Source organism: Lagopus muta, chromosome 9 (assembly GCF_023343835.1).
Source record: "Lagopus muta isolate bLagMut1 chromosome 9, bLagMut1 primary, whole genome shotgun sequence".
NCBI lineage: Eukaryota > Metazoa > Chordata > Aves > Galliformes > Phasianidae > Lagopus > Lagopus muta.
In genome coordinates, this window is record NC_064441.1 from 6,930,186 (window position 1) to 6,943,296 (window position 13,111).

At 37.1% G+C, this 13,111-nt stretch overlaps 1 long non-coding RNA gene across 6 annotated transcripts in view; it reads left to right on the top strand.

Annotated features, from left to right (window-relative positions):
* LOC125697614 (uncharacterized) overlaps positions 1-13,111 on the top strand; it is a 249,144-nt gene that overhangs the window by 18,936 nt on the left and 217,097 nt on the right. For 5 of the 6 annotated variants that reach the window (XR_007378875.1, XR_007378874.1, XR_007378883.1 and 2 more), the window contains exon 2: positions 10,291-10,355. This is a non-coding gene — a long non-coding RNA (uncharacterized LOC125697614). Of the gene's footprint in view, positions 1-6,790; positions 6,884-10,290; positions 10,356-13,111 lie in introns of those variants that run through there. The other variant, XR_007378877.1, reaches the window with a different exon arrangement.

Sequence of the window (13,111 nt, forward strand, 5' to 3'; positions counted from 1 at the left end):
TATATTATGTATTATAATGTATTATTAATATATTATATATTAGATTTTTGAATATCCTTGTGTATTTACATAAAGCTAATATAGATTAATTTATGTGTATAGAGGAGTGTGCTATGCCTACAGCTGTATTCCCTTATTTGCTCTTTACTTGCAGAACTTTATACACAGAAACTAAATTTAGTTACTTGTTTCAGAATGAAGCTTGAAGATGCTAAGGGTAGCCTCCTGCAATACTGTTTTTTCAACAACTATAATTTTAATAATTGGTCTTTGTTAGGGTAATCTAAGAACTTATTCTCAATGGAGTTCACAAGCCACTCTGTAGATCTAGTATTATTATTTTCTTAAATTAAGCTTTCATTTTTATATCTTGATGTTAACTATCCTGCAGAAACAAACAAAGAAGACTAAAAATGGGTTATATTAGAAATGAATGCTAATGAGCTCAGCTTTATCCATGGGAGAAATAGTTTATTTAAGACCGAAGATTTGTATTTATTTTTGTGGATCTACCTTTAGATTGGACTTTAACATAAGGAGTGAACAATATTGCAGTTCTCAGGGTGCTAATTTGTTTGTTTTAAGATAGTTGAACATTATTCTTTCTTCAAAAAGCTGCTGGCCGCTTAATAGCTCAAAACTTTTCCCAATCCTTTGTTTTGCTTTTCAATATCTTTCAACAACTTAATTTGTGGTTTGAATGTTTTGCCTGATTACGTGTGCCTATCTGCCAAATTTGGTGAGTACAGCGTATTGCTACAGTTGGTATAGTGAAAATAGGACAGACATAACTCATTTCCTGACTACTGAATGAGAAAATATAGTTTGTTCCCCAGTGTCTGCAGCACTGACTTTCTCATTGCTCAGGGACTGTGTTGAGACCTCCTTACCTTGAGCTGTTGGTTTCGGTGTGAAAAATCATGACACAGAATTTCCTTCTGGGTTGTTGAGAGCTGTTGTGTCTTGCTGTGGATTACATAGTCCCTAAGGATGTGCAGAGTCACAGATGCGCTGTCAGTGAAGTGCTAGTCTTTTCTCTTGTTTAGTCATGGCAGGACTGGATTAATCCTATTTTTAGTCATTACAGTCAGAAATAACTTCTCTCTTGTTAGCACTCTGAATCTCAAAAAATAAAATCTCAGACAAAACCTTGTCCCCAGTAGTACTATAATTCATTTAAATGAACTCACATTCTTGGGTTTTTTTTCCTTTTTCCCCTGTGGGTGTGTGTTTAATGTTTTCATACCTGTGTGAGATTTCCTTTTCTGTATCACGTTCTGAAGGACATTCAAAGACATTCATTCTATTCATTTTAAAAGTAAGGCATGTGGATCAACTTATCAGTTCAATAATATAAGTGCTGTCCTTTGAAATCAGCTTGGTAAGTGCTATTTCTGGTTTTAGTTTGTAATCTGCCCAAGCTCCTTTAATACATCAGGCTGGGAAAGCAGGAATATCAAAGCTTCTACCAAACACAGGTGACCAGTACAGCTTACTGACAAGCTTCCGTTGCCCTGATCCTGACTGGCCGAATCCCATGTGCTGGCAAGGCCAGAGCTTGCAGTAGTGAATGGTTCTGTGTCCTGGGAAAAGATGGATATTCTCTCTTGAAAAACTGGTCAGTGTCTGGTTCTGTAGTCCAGAAGTCATAATTCCATTTCATTTTAGTATTTTACAGCAAAGTAAATTTTTCTCCATCCAAGAAATTAGATGTCAGAGAGGGGAAATTGCGTGGGTATAATTTGATGAATTGGACTGATTGCTCAGAAGGATGGTAATAGACTTTTGCTCCTTGCTCAGTAGTTGAAACTAATAACTGGCTTAGGTACCAACTTCAGTGTCCTAGTTAAATGAGTTTGGTGACCTCAGTCTTGTCCTGTCCTGAAGATGTCTCCTCTTAACTTCAAAAGCCACCACAGCCTTTGCTAGCTGACAGTAACTGAAGTATTTGTTGATACCAAACAAAAGCAGTAAGGAATGGGCATGGAGACTGGTTACAATCCTTCACAACTGTGTTGACGTATATTATTGGCAATAAAGTTGATGAGGTTGTGATATTCCACAAAAATGAGGACTGTTTTTTTTTTTCAGATGTTTCTTAACAATAAATCTTTAAGTTGGGCACAATTTTGTAAACTTCTGATTCCAATGACTGGAAAGTAGCTGGCAAATGCAATAAAATAAAGTGTGGGGTAATCATATAGTTTTAGTCATGTTCACTTAATTCATATTCATTTAATTTTTACTGCTATCTGTTGAGGTCTTCTGTGAAAATACAACATTAAAAGAAATATATTCCACTCTTTTTCCTTTTTTTTTTTTTTTAATCATGCTTGCACACACACAGAGTGCTCTGGATGCTTTCTACTTGTCCAGTTTTGCTTTCAGTGCATGTATATCATTATGTGTTCTTGTTGTCATGGTAATTGAAACCAGAGTTTTCAGAATGTGGAAATCAGTTGTGTTAGCCTGCAACATGGAAGCCCAGTAACGAATACTGTGTGACTGTACTGTTGGCTTAGGGCTAATGTTACCAGAGGATATCCAGGGGGAGAAGAGTTTCATTTGATTCAATCAAAGAAGCATTAAGAACGTTTGAATGTCTGACTATTACATCTTCCTGTGTTGAAAACATTCTTCGGGCTATTTACACAGATTACTGTAATTTAGTGTGGGTTTTGGTGCTGTTTGTTCTTGTTTGTTTTGTGGGGGTTTTTTGGATGAAATGCTGTTGTCCTGTATGTTAGCATTCTCATTTCTTGCATCTGGAGGTGACTGTAGTGAGGTTTCCTGTTTGGTTGATGACTCCTAGAGATTTAAGATGAGGTATATTGTTGTCATTTACCCCTTTGAGGACAAGTGACCCTGAAAGGAGGACAGGATGGGGCATAACTGATCCTATTCACCTCAGAGAGTGTTCTCGTTTTATAAAGTTAGAGGAAAAGGTACTTTACATTTTGACATGCTTAAAAGTTGTAACAAAATTTGATGTATTTATATTTTCAGTTACTTTTGGGCCTTGTTATTTTAAGGTAAGGGAACAAGTGGAAAGAAATTTGGAAGAATGCTAAATTTCTCCTAAATGTAAAATCCATTATCTAAACTGTTTCCAGCAGACATTTCTCTAACTAGTTTCTAAAGCTGAACAGGGATTGTCTGTTTTCCTTCATATCTACATTTACCTTTGCAAAGCTTTTATCAAGTCTAACACAAATTTCCATTTCTCTTACATGAGTGCACATTTCTGTTCTGTTAAAATGATGTTTTTCAAGAAAAAGCTTTTCTAGAAAAATCTCCACTATTTCAGTCTTTACTCGTATACCGCTTTTGAGGCTGCTGCTCTTTCAAATTCTTCACCTGAATTTCAGCCTGCAGGTAATATCCACAACTCAACAGAAATCCATTTTGGGTCTCATCGAAAGCAGGTGCAGCAAAATGATCATTTCAGGTGGCATCCAGGGCATGCTTTATTCTGTCTGTAAGGCCTCCAGTATGAAGACTTGCTTTTATATGCAACAGCTTTGTAGATTCAGTTTTAGCTTCTGATGTGGATCCGTTAGCACAGAGCTGTTACATTGACTCTCAACCTACATTTCTGCAGTTTATTATTTCTGAGAAGGAAATATCCTTGCATCACAGCTAATCTTTTTCAAACTATTTCCACGAAGACCTTCTCAGACTCTAATTGTGTCCCCCAGTGTGCCAGCAGAGCTGCCCACCTTAGACCTGTATGCATACTTTGTGGGAGTGTATTTCTTCTGTCATCAGTTTAATGGTGAAAATAAGGAATAGTAATGTATTCAGTGTTGAACAAGAACTTGATGCCTTCTGCCTTGTATACAGTGAATCAGTGATAGCTGCACTGTAATTCTTTTTCTACCATTACTTACTTTGTAGAAGTACTATTTAGATCATATTCCTTGATCGGACCAGAGGCAGACTTGAGATGGTGCCAGAAGTCTTCCTAAAACTGTGCAATATGACATCAGTTATTTCCCACATCACAGTGCGTCTTACTTCATTAGACCTTAAAGAATCCATGTTCATATTTGTTCTTTTCCTGTTTTTCTTTGAGGTGACTTTAACTGTGAAAGAAATTTAGAGCGGCCAGTCTGCAATTTCTTTCTCCTCCTTTTAAAGACAGGCATTATTTTTGCTCTTTCAAAAGCTTTTGTACCCATATCCATCCATCATGTCTTCAGAAATAATTCTAATATTAATGGCTTTCAATCAGTATCAACTGAAATACTCATCCATTTCCCGAAGGCAAGTTTAATACCAATGCCAACTGGCATAGCCCATTTCAAATTATTTGACCTAAGTATTTTCTCTGACCTTTTCTCTCCTCATTCCCTCCTGATACTGACCCCTTTAGTTTGTAGTTCTCAGTTGTGGACTCCAGCTAATTACAATTGACTTTCTTGGTAGCAATGGTCAATAAAGCAGTAAACACTTCAGAAGTCATGGCGCAGTATGTCAGTACCTCACCTTTAAGCTGCTCGCCAACCAGTACTGCTCTTTGGTGCTCCTCGTATTTGGAATTGTAGAAGTTATTTCTATCCTTCGTCTCACGTCAGTTTATCTGGCCATTTTCTGGCACTGCCTTTGCTGATTTTTAATGCTTGGACAGTTTCCACTGTCTGATATTTACCTCTTCTATTTGAAATCAGTAAGGAATTAACTTCTACCGAAGATGGCTGAAACTTAAAATATATATCCTTTCTTCACACTGAAGCGATCAGCATTCTGTTCGATTATTTTTTCTTCAAAAAGGATCTGCCTTATTTCTTTTTTTGCCTTTTTTTTTCTTTCTTTCCACGCGTCTGTTCCAGGCAACCTTGTTTGCTACTTCTGAGTCTATTAAAATCTTGCTTTTTAATCTGCGTTGTGTTTATTTGCTCTGTCTTTTCATGGTACTCGTAAATTCAAGTTCGAGCCTCGCCATTTGCTCAGGTTCAGTTTTGGGGTAACTTCATGACTCTCTTTTAAGTTTTGCATGTAGTCACACATCAATGAAAAAATGTAATGAAAGTATAAATGTAGTTAATACTTTCTGATGTTTTATTTGCATGTATGACTTCAATTCCCGAAACTGAGTTAGGTGTACGCGCACAGATGGCCCGAAGTGTGCGGTGCTCCCACTCCCAACTGGGTCAAAACACACCAATTAGATTCTGGCTGTCAACTCAGGATCTTACAGGTCGTTAATGACGCCTGGTATCCTCCAAATGACAACAGTTTGGGTTTTGTGGGGTTTGTTTGCTTGTTGTCCAAATCTATGACTGATCTTTTTGCATACATTTTGATTTCTTTAATTTAGTTTGTAAAAATGCCTTAAGTTAAAATTATTGACCATCTTAGTTGAGGTAGGGTGTTCATTATTTTTTCTTTAATCCAAGAAATAAGGATTTAAAATTCCACTGTTAGAATGGACTGTCGTTCCGAAAATATCTGTATAGCATGAACCATATGTTCCATACTAAAAATGGTTTGACAAATCTGGGAAAGTTAGAATGGAATAAAAGCTAGGGTAGGGGTGAGGGTTGAGGAGGGAGACTTTTTCTTAATGTGGTTTCATGCTGAGTGTACTTTACACTGTTGCCTTCCTTTAGGTGGCAGGTGAAATTCAGGGCTCTTCACTTCTAAATCCTGAGTGCTCTGGGAATGGCTTTACATGCCACAATGCAGGACCAAAATGAACCAAACCACTTCAGTAGAACTTTTATTGTCCAAATGGGAGCGAGTTCCTGGCCGAGCATTCTCTTCTGCCTCTCGTGTCAAAAATGAATCTCCTCTACTTGAGACTATTTAACAGCTATTGATAGTTTTACTTTTCCATTTTATACAGTCAGAATCCTCAAAACAAACAAGCTTGTGGTTTTACTTTCTCTGACCAATAGCACTTTTTCCTCAGATGCTATTTGTGCTGCTTGGGTATAGCAACCACAGTGCTTTAAAATGTTAATGGTAGGTGGCAAACTCCTCATGCTTATTAGCTCTCTTCCTTCCTAGCATAATTAAAGATGACTGACTACAAAGTAGTGCACAAATAGGAGGAGTGATCTTACTGCATGTGCCTGCATGCCACTTTGGTGGTACACTGGGCTAAGAATTACAAATGTTACTGTTTTCCTTAACTGTAAAATACATCTCTATAATCTATTTACCATTACTGGTTGGAAAAAAAAATTAATCTACTTTGCCTTATTTTTAAGGCAATAATATATATTTATATATATATATATATTATATATTATATATTATATATATATATATTATATATATATATATTTGATATAATATATGTATCAAAGGTTTTTTGTAGCATCAGCTGCCCTTGCTTGTTGTTGTTGTTGCACATTAGCAAAAATGTATGCTGAATTTTAACAGAAATTTCCAACTGGAGATTGAGGAGTACATATTTTTCAGGGAATCACAAGCAAGATCTTTTGCTAAGATGAGCCTCATTTGGAAACAAGACATTTCATTTGGCTGCTTTAGCCAAATGCTGTGTGCCGTGCTGAGTGCTAGGCTTCAAGTATGTGTTATAAGAATGACTTGCAAAGACATTCAGAAAATACATTCAAGAAGCAATTTTTAAATCCAGATGTTTCACTGAGAACTAATGGGACAGTTAGCTGCTGTGCTATTAAGTGTCTTTGCCAACCAGAGAATTTAGGAGGTTTTGGGGATAACAGACCTTTTTCCTTCTCCAGGTCTTTAGCACTGGTACTGTGTTACAGAAAATGCAATAACTAGTCTGCAGTTTGGAAGCTGCAGAAACAAACAAATCACATCTCAGAGAGAAGCCCTCAGAAGGGAACAACTTTTATGGCTCTTCTATAAGAAGCTATTCTGGAGTTTCTGATTGGTTTGGCTCACTGTGAGCGCACACTCTGTGTTTACATTACCTAGGTGGACGTGTCTTTCTTCAAGTTGTCTCTCTGTTATTTTCATTAGCTTTGGCAGTGACAATTACCCTGGAGTCAGTAGATCCAAAGAGACTGCATTCTGTTCTCCTGAACTTTATTTGTTTACCTGAAAAATTAATTTAGACAAACATGTGCTGTCACTCAAAAGTGAAAAAGCTGTTCTCAAATTCTTACACAACTGTTTTGGCGGTTATCAGTGCTGGTTATTACTGGGGCTTGTTATTCAGCAGCTAGCAAAAATTAAGCCAACCTTTGCATCAACTATGTTTTGCAGTCTAAAATCACCTCAAATACTGCTAATTCTCCTTGTACCAATTGCTGGTGCTTTTACCTAGATGTAGGTGACAATTCCTGATAAGCTTTGTAATTACTTGTGTCCTGCATCAGTTACGTTCTGTGGGTCAAATCTGTTTGTGCCTCAGTGGCTAGCAGTGGTTGCTTAATTACTTCTCAAGTGCATAATTGCACCCATATGCCCTTTGGTACATTGCCCTCTGCTTTTCCTGCTCAAACTGTATTGAGGCTGCAACAAAATGCACTTTCTGCTCAGCCTATATTCATTTTCTAATAGTTATTAATGTTCAATTTGCCTAACTGAGCACAGAGCTGGTGCTTTCAGACAGCTATCTACAATGATTACAAGAGCTCTTTCTTCCATAACTACTCAGTATAGACCACATAGAGGATGTAAACTTGGGATTAATTGCTAATCACTTAAAAATCATCAGTGCACCTCTGGTTTAATGGGAAGATACCACTGCCACTAAGGCTTCTACTAGTTTCAATATTGTATCAAGTATTTTAACTACATACAGAGGAATGTGCTATGGAAGTAATTTGCAGCTTTTGCCATGACAGACAAAGCTTGACACACGGTGCTCTTGTTTTGCCTGTCTTCCAGAAAAGGTGTTTATGATGAATTATTTAGCACTGCTATGTAATAATGGGAAGTGAAGAAGGAAAGGTACATCTACCACTTCAGTTTGCCTTGGTCTGAAATTCAGCAACCCACCAACTTCTGCAGCAAAGTTCCAGAAGTTCCCTACCCTTTGCCATTGTAGGTTCCTATTTTTTTTGTCTAGCTGGCTCTGGATCCTACCTCACTAAAAACTGCACATTTTCAGCCTGAATCATTTCAGTGTATTTACATAGACACAGCTCTGCAGACAGGTAGCTCTGTTAGTTGTAGCAACAAATCAGTGCCTAGCTTCATTTTTGAAACTGCAGCAGCACTGTGCTGTTGGGGCTGAAGGGAAAATTTCTTAAATAACTCAGGAAGTTGGCACAGGCAAGGATCCTTGAACACTGCCGACAACTTGGTTGCTGTGTAGCTTTAAAATGCAAATATTTTCTTGATCTTACAATTTTACCTCAGTTTTGTACCCATATGCCATGGGTAGGAATATGGCCACTTAGAAGTCTTTTGGGAAGTGTCCACCAGGGTTAAGATGTGTCAGGAACTATTCTTTGTATAAATGAGTTCTTTGTATAAATGAGTTCTAGGTAATTCAGTCTCTATATAACAAGTTGGAGCAAATCTTCACAGAAATCAGCCTGTGTTATGCTGATAGGTATATCTGACTTTGGGAGAATGAAGTTTTCACCCCTTATTTCTTTAGCTGGTTGTTGAATGGAGTTGAATGCTGCTGCTGGAAAAGGATCTTTATCTCCTGGAAAGCAGTACAAGAAATGCAGCTAACACACTTTTTAAAATACCAAAATGTATTAGGGGCATTTTACATTCTGTTTTTACATGCTGTATGAAATTAACTGCTGTCTGAATGAAAGAAGGCTCCCAAGAAGTTCGGCTGTGTGGGATGTTCTTGCTGTTTAACTCAGTTGCCCAACTTTCACTTAATTAGCCAGGTTTTGTGTAAAAGCGTACTGATATGTATGAGGGCATCTATTGCTGCACTTTGGGTATAAATGTAATGCCTGTGTGACACCTTTCTGTCTGTGATGTTATGTGTAATCCTTTCTGTGCGTGGCTATGGCTCTTGAAACTTCTGTTAAACACAATGCTGTGGTTACTGTTGGAGAAAAAGTACACAGAAAGATTTAAGGCAAAACGTGGCAAAGCAAACGCTGCAATTATCTGCAGCTGAAAACAAGTAGCTTTTAATATGTCCATTCACCTAAGAAGGGAGGGAGAATTATAGCCCACATGCTCTTTCTTTCCCTTTTTCTATCATTTCTCTTCTTCTTTTTTTCCTTTATACAGTTTATCACCCATAATTTCAGGATGTGTTTTGTTTCTTTAAGCTGTTTTATCTATAGGCTTATGAGGTCAGTCATGTGTGAATTCTTTTGTTAGTCACCTCACCTTTTGCCTTGATGATAGAAAATTGATCAGGCCTAAAGTACAAGTTCAATAGACAACCCCCTTGGTCCTTTGTCTAGTAGAATAGCTACCATTGAAGGCCATGAGCAGGTTGCTATTAATATGACAGCCTGCTCTATCTCCCACTGTAATTTATAATGAAATACCTAATCTCCATTATTTTGATCCAAGCAGGCGATCCCATGAAAAAGTCTTTTCATCCAGTTCCCAATGGCAGTTACATGAGAAATGGCAAACCAATAATTTTTGTCAAGTTTTTTAAGCCAACAGAAATGCTTTTCCACTGCTACAGTTTCAAAAGGCACAGATAAAGCTCATTCACTGAGATGAATGAAAAAGCCATCTGGGGTTTTTCTTTTTGACTTCCTTTCCTTTTCTCCATCCTTGTAATCAAATTTGAGCAAAATCAAATGGGGCTTTCTATGAAAGTACCTTTTGTTGATCTGAACGAGCTGGTAATTTACAAAATACCCTTCCTTTGTGAGGAAGGCTAAAGAAAAAAAGAATCAGTAGCTTTTAAAGCTGGGCCTTGGTAGGACTCTAAATGCAGTGAAAGCAGTCTGTGTTGAGAGATTGAAATGCATTTCAAAGCCAGGCCTGAGTCAGGGTACAGGGAAGAAAAAACCTATGTGCATTTTATAAGAAGAAAAACCTGAATGGGAAGGGGAAAAGAGAGAGAGGAAAAAATCTGGATAATACATTAATCATTATTTTGGAAATTGTCTTCCTTACTGGCACATACTGCGTAACTAGTGATTGAGAACTTGGATTTTTGTTCTATTATGGGCACCTCGGCGTTTGTGCTGCTTTAAAGTTTGAGAGGCAAGGATCCTTGAACACTGCTGGACTGTGTTTTTAAATGTTTATATTTTTTCAACTCTGGGGTTTTTCTGGTTTCTTTTTTTTTTTTTTAACGTTACCTGTGAAGTACTGTGGGGAGAAATACTTGCAGGAAAGCTGAGTTTATCCCTTTTTTGGCATGCTAATATTTATTTTCATTGTATTTCTGCTTACCAGATTTCCTAGTGGTAATTATTTCCCACCAACTCAGACGGAAGGACAGCGTGGGTGCCTGACAAACAGTAAGTTTATGCTTTGTTTTTGTTATTTGTATTTCAAGAATAACTGGAGAAGCTGAGAATGTTTGATTAGTCATAAATTCTGTATTGTAAGCATTAATGCTGTACAACTGTATGAATCTATTAATGTGAGATACTGCAGATGTAATTTAGCTCTTCTTATCTCTCTGTTACTTACCGTAACTGTTTAGGCAGAGACTGATAACTGTATTGTTCTATCCTGAGGATAATGCAGCCTATTAAATAAACACTGATTTATATGTTGTATTCAAAGATCTGAGCAAGCATAGCCCATTTTATAATATTTTTGTATTTAGAGGCTTGCTTAGAATGCAAAATACTTCTCATTTCTCCACCTGTGTTTTGATTCTGCCTTGAAATGCATCTTAATACCAGCTTCCTGGTTCCACAATATAAAATGGTACTGGTGATTTTACAGAAATATGGGCACTCAGAAGAAATTCCAGTTTCTTCTTATTATTTTATATTCTTTTAAAGAAAACTCCTACGTGTTGTGTTTGTCCTGCTTAATCTTGTATCCTGGTAAGAAGAGAGGCGTGAATGCTACTGACTAAGATCTTACTCTTATTTTTAGTGAGGCATGAGTAAAAGCACATTGGCTTTTAAATTTTGCTGTAAATATAGGGCCATGAAAACAATTTAGAACTGTCAACTTTCCATTGTAAGCTGTTTGGTTTGAGTGAAACAGTACGAGACGTGATTTGTTTTTTATTCCTTACATGTGTATGGATAGTGTTGGGATAGAAACATAGAATGCATACTGTAGGAATAAAATAAATGCATTGTATTTTAACATTATCCAGAATCCGAAGTCAACCACATAAAGTTCGAGTGCAGCTTCATTGATCCCAAATTATTTAACAAATAGCTTCCGAAGTATTTTCTTTGGTCCAGCTTGACATCTGATAGAATTGGAGAACGTTAAAAAGTCACTTTTGTATCTAAATTTGTTTCCACTCGTAGTTCCTGGTTTCCTATTCTCTTCCAATTTCTGACAGGATTTGTTTTCCCTCATGGTTCTGAGCCATTTGCTGCCTCCTAATGACTGACTTATAAAACAGCAAACATGGAAAATTCACAAAAAACTTTCTGGAACTGTCACTGCTGTGTATCTTGTAATTGTCTATCATTTTTCATATATGTAGAACTGATGAAGAAATTTGTGAAAGTAATAGCTTTGCTTTTTGGTGTCCTAGCAGAACATCAGACCTCTCACCCTGAGAAATACTGTACAAAGTGCATAATGGGAAACTTTCGGTGCTGCGTGGAAACAAAGATACAACTAGTTGACTTTGTTACATAAATCACATGATCCAGCCATAAGAATCCTTCTTTTCAAAGGCTTGCGTGCTACTTTTGGTGCTTGCTCTGGCTAAACGATCTTCTCCCACCTCCCCCCTCCCACTTTATAATAAGCAATCTTTCATCTTTTTTAGTTTTGTGTCTTTCCTCCCACGTACTTTCTTTAACTTCTCTTCTTCATTGAATACTGTCAAACCTAATGTGTTTTGATTATTTAACCAATGAAACAATAGCAAAGTGATATATCAATATCATATCAAGCTTTTCTTAATATATACTATTCCTAGCATTGTGCAGCATCACTTTACTTGAGAACTTTGAGACCTGTCTTAATAGAAATATTAAAAATTATATGGGACACACAGAGAATACAGATTTTTAATTTCTGTATGATTTTTTTCCTTCTTGTGAATTCTTCTGCATTTTTTAAGGATGTAATCTTGTAATTAAAGTGAACAACTTAAATTAGGATGAGAGTTTTTACTGAAGTTCTGAATTTGTTCTGAATTTATGTAATTTGGGGTGTATTCTAAACTTTTTCCAGGACTGAGCTGTGCTCAGTAATAGTACTCCATTTGTGGCACAGTGCTTGTAAGCTGCCAATGTTTTCAAACGTGTTGGATCTTAAAGGATGCTGAGTGCCTCCACCTGTACCTGTTTCCAAGTTGCCAAGTCTGGTGCTTGAACCTTTCAAGCTCAAGCACATTGTGTATAAGAGTATGAAGAATTAGCATAATAAATCACTTACTGTATTTCTTCAGTAAATATTCTCCATCATTTCAGTCATCTGTTGAGAAGGCTTTGTAGGAAAGACTCAGCTACACACAGTGACTACTTTTTTTGAGATGTGTGTAATTATGTACTTGTATGTGCAACTAATACAGTCTGTAATACATGAGAGGAGTTTACAGTCATAGAACGATATGTTGGGGAACTGAAGTTACAGCAAATAAGTTTAGAGGCACTTTCTCTGTTAAGGACATAATCCAGTACAACACAATTCATGCAAGGAAACGCCTGCAACCCAGTGAGTGAGCTATTGTATGGGTTGAAACCACTGCTGAGCATAAGCAGATAGTTCTAGTGCTCGAGATTAGGTTGTTTTATCTGCCACTTTGGGGGTTTAAGCAGACTGACTTGTATTGGAATGGGAAGAGATGTTCAGTGGACAATCGGTGGCATTTATTTTTAAATATGTGAAAACGGCAAGAGATTGGGAACAAAGGATGGTAATTCCTCAATACCAGGTGCCCTATAGTGTTCTTCATTGCCTGCAAGGAAAGCTTTTCCTTTTACCTATGTTTTCCAGTCGTCCACTTTAGAGTGTATAACACTGTTCAGCTTAATTGGACGAGTAAGCTATACCTGCACAATTTTCCCTTGTTCCATGAAGTCCATCCCTTACCATTTGAGGATGCTTTCTAAATTCTTCAGAC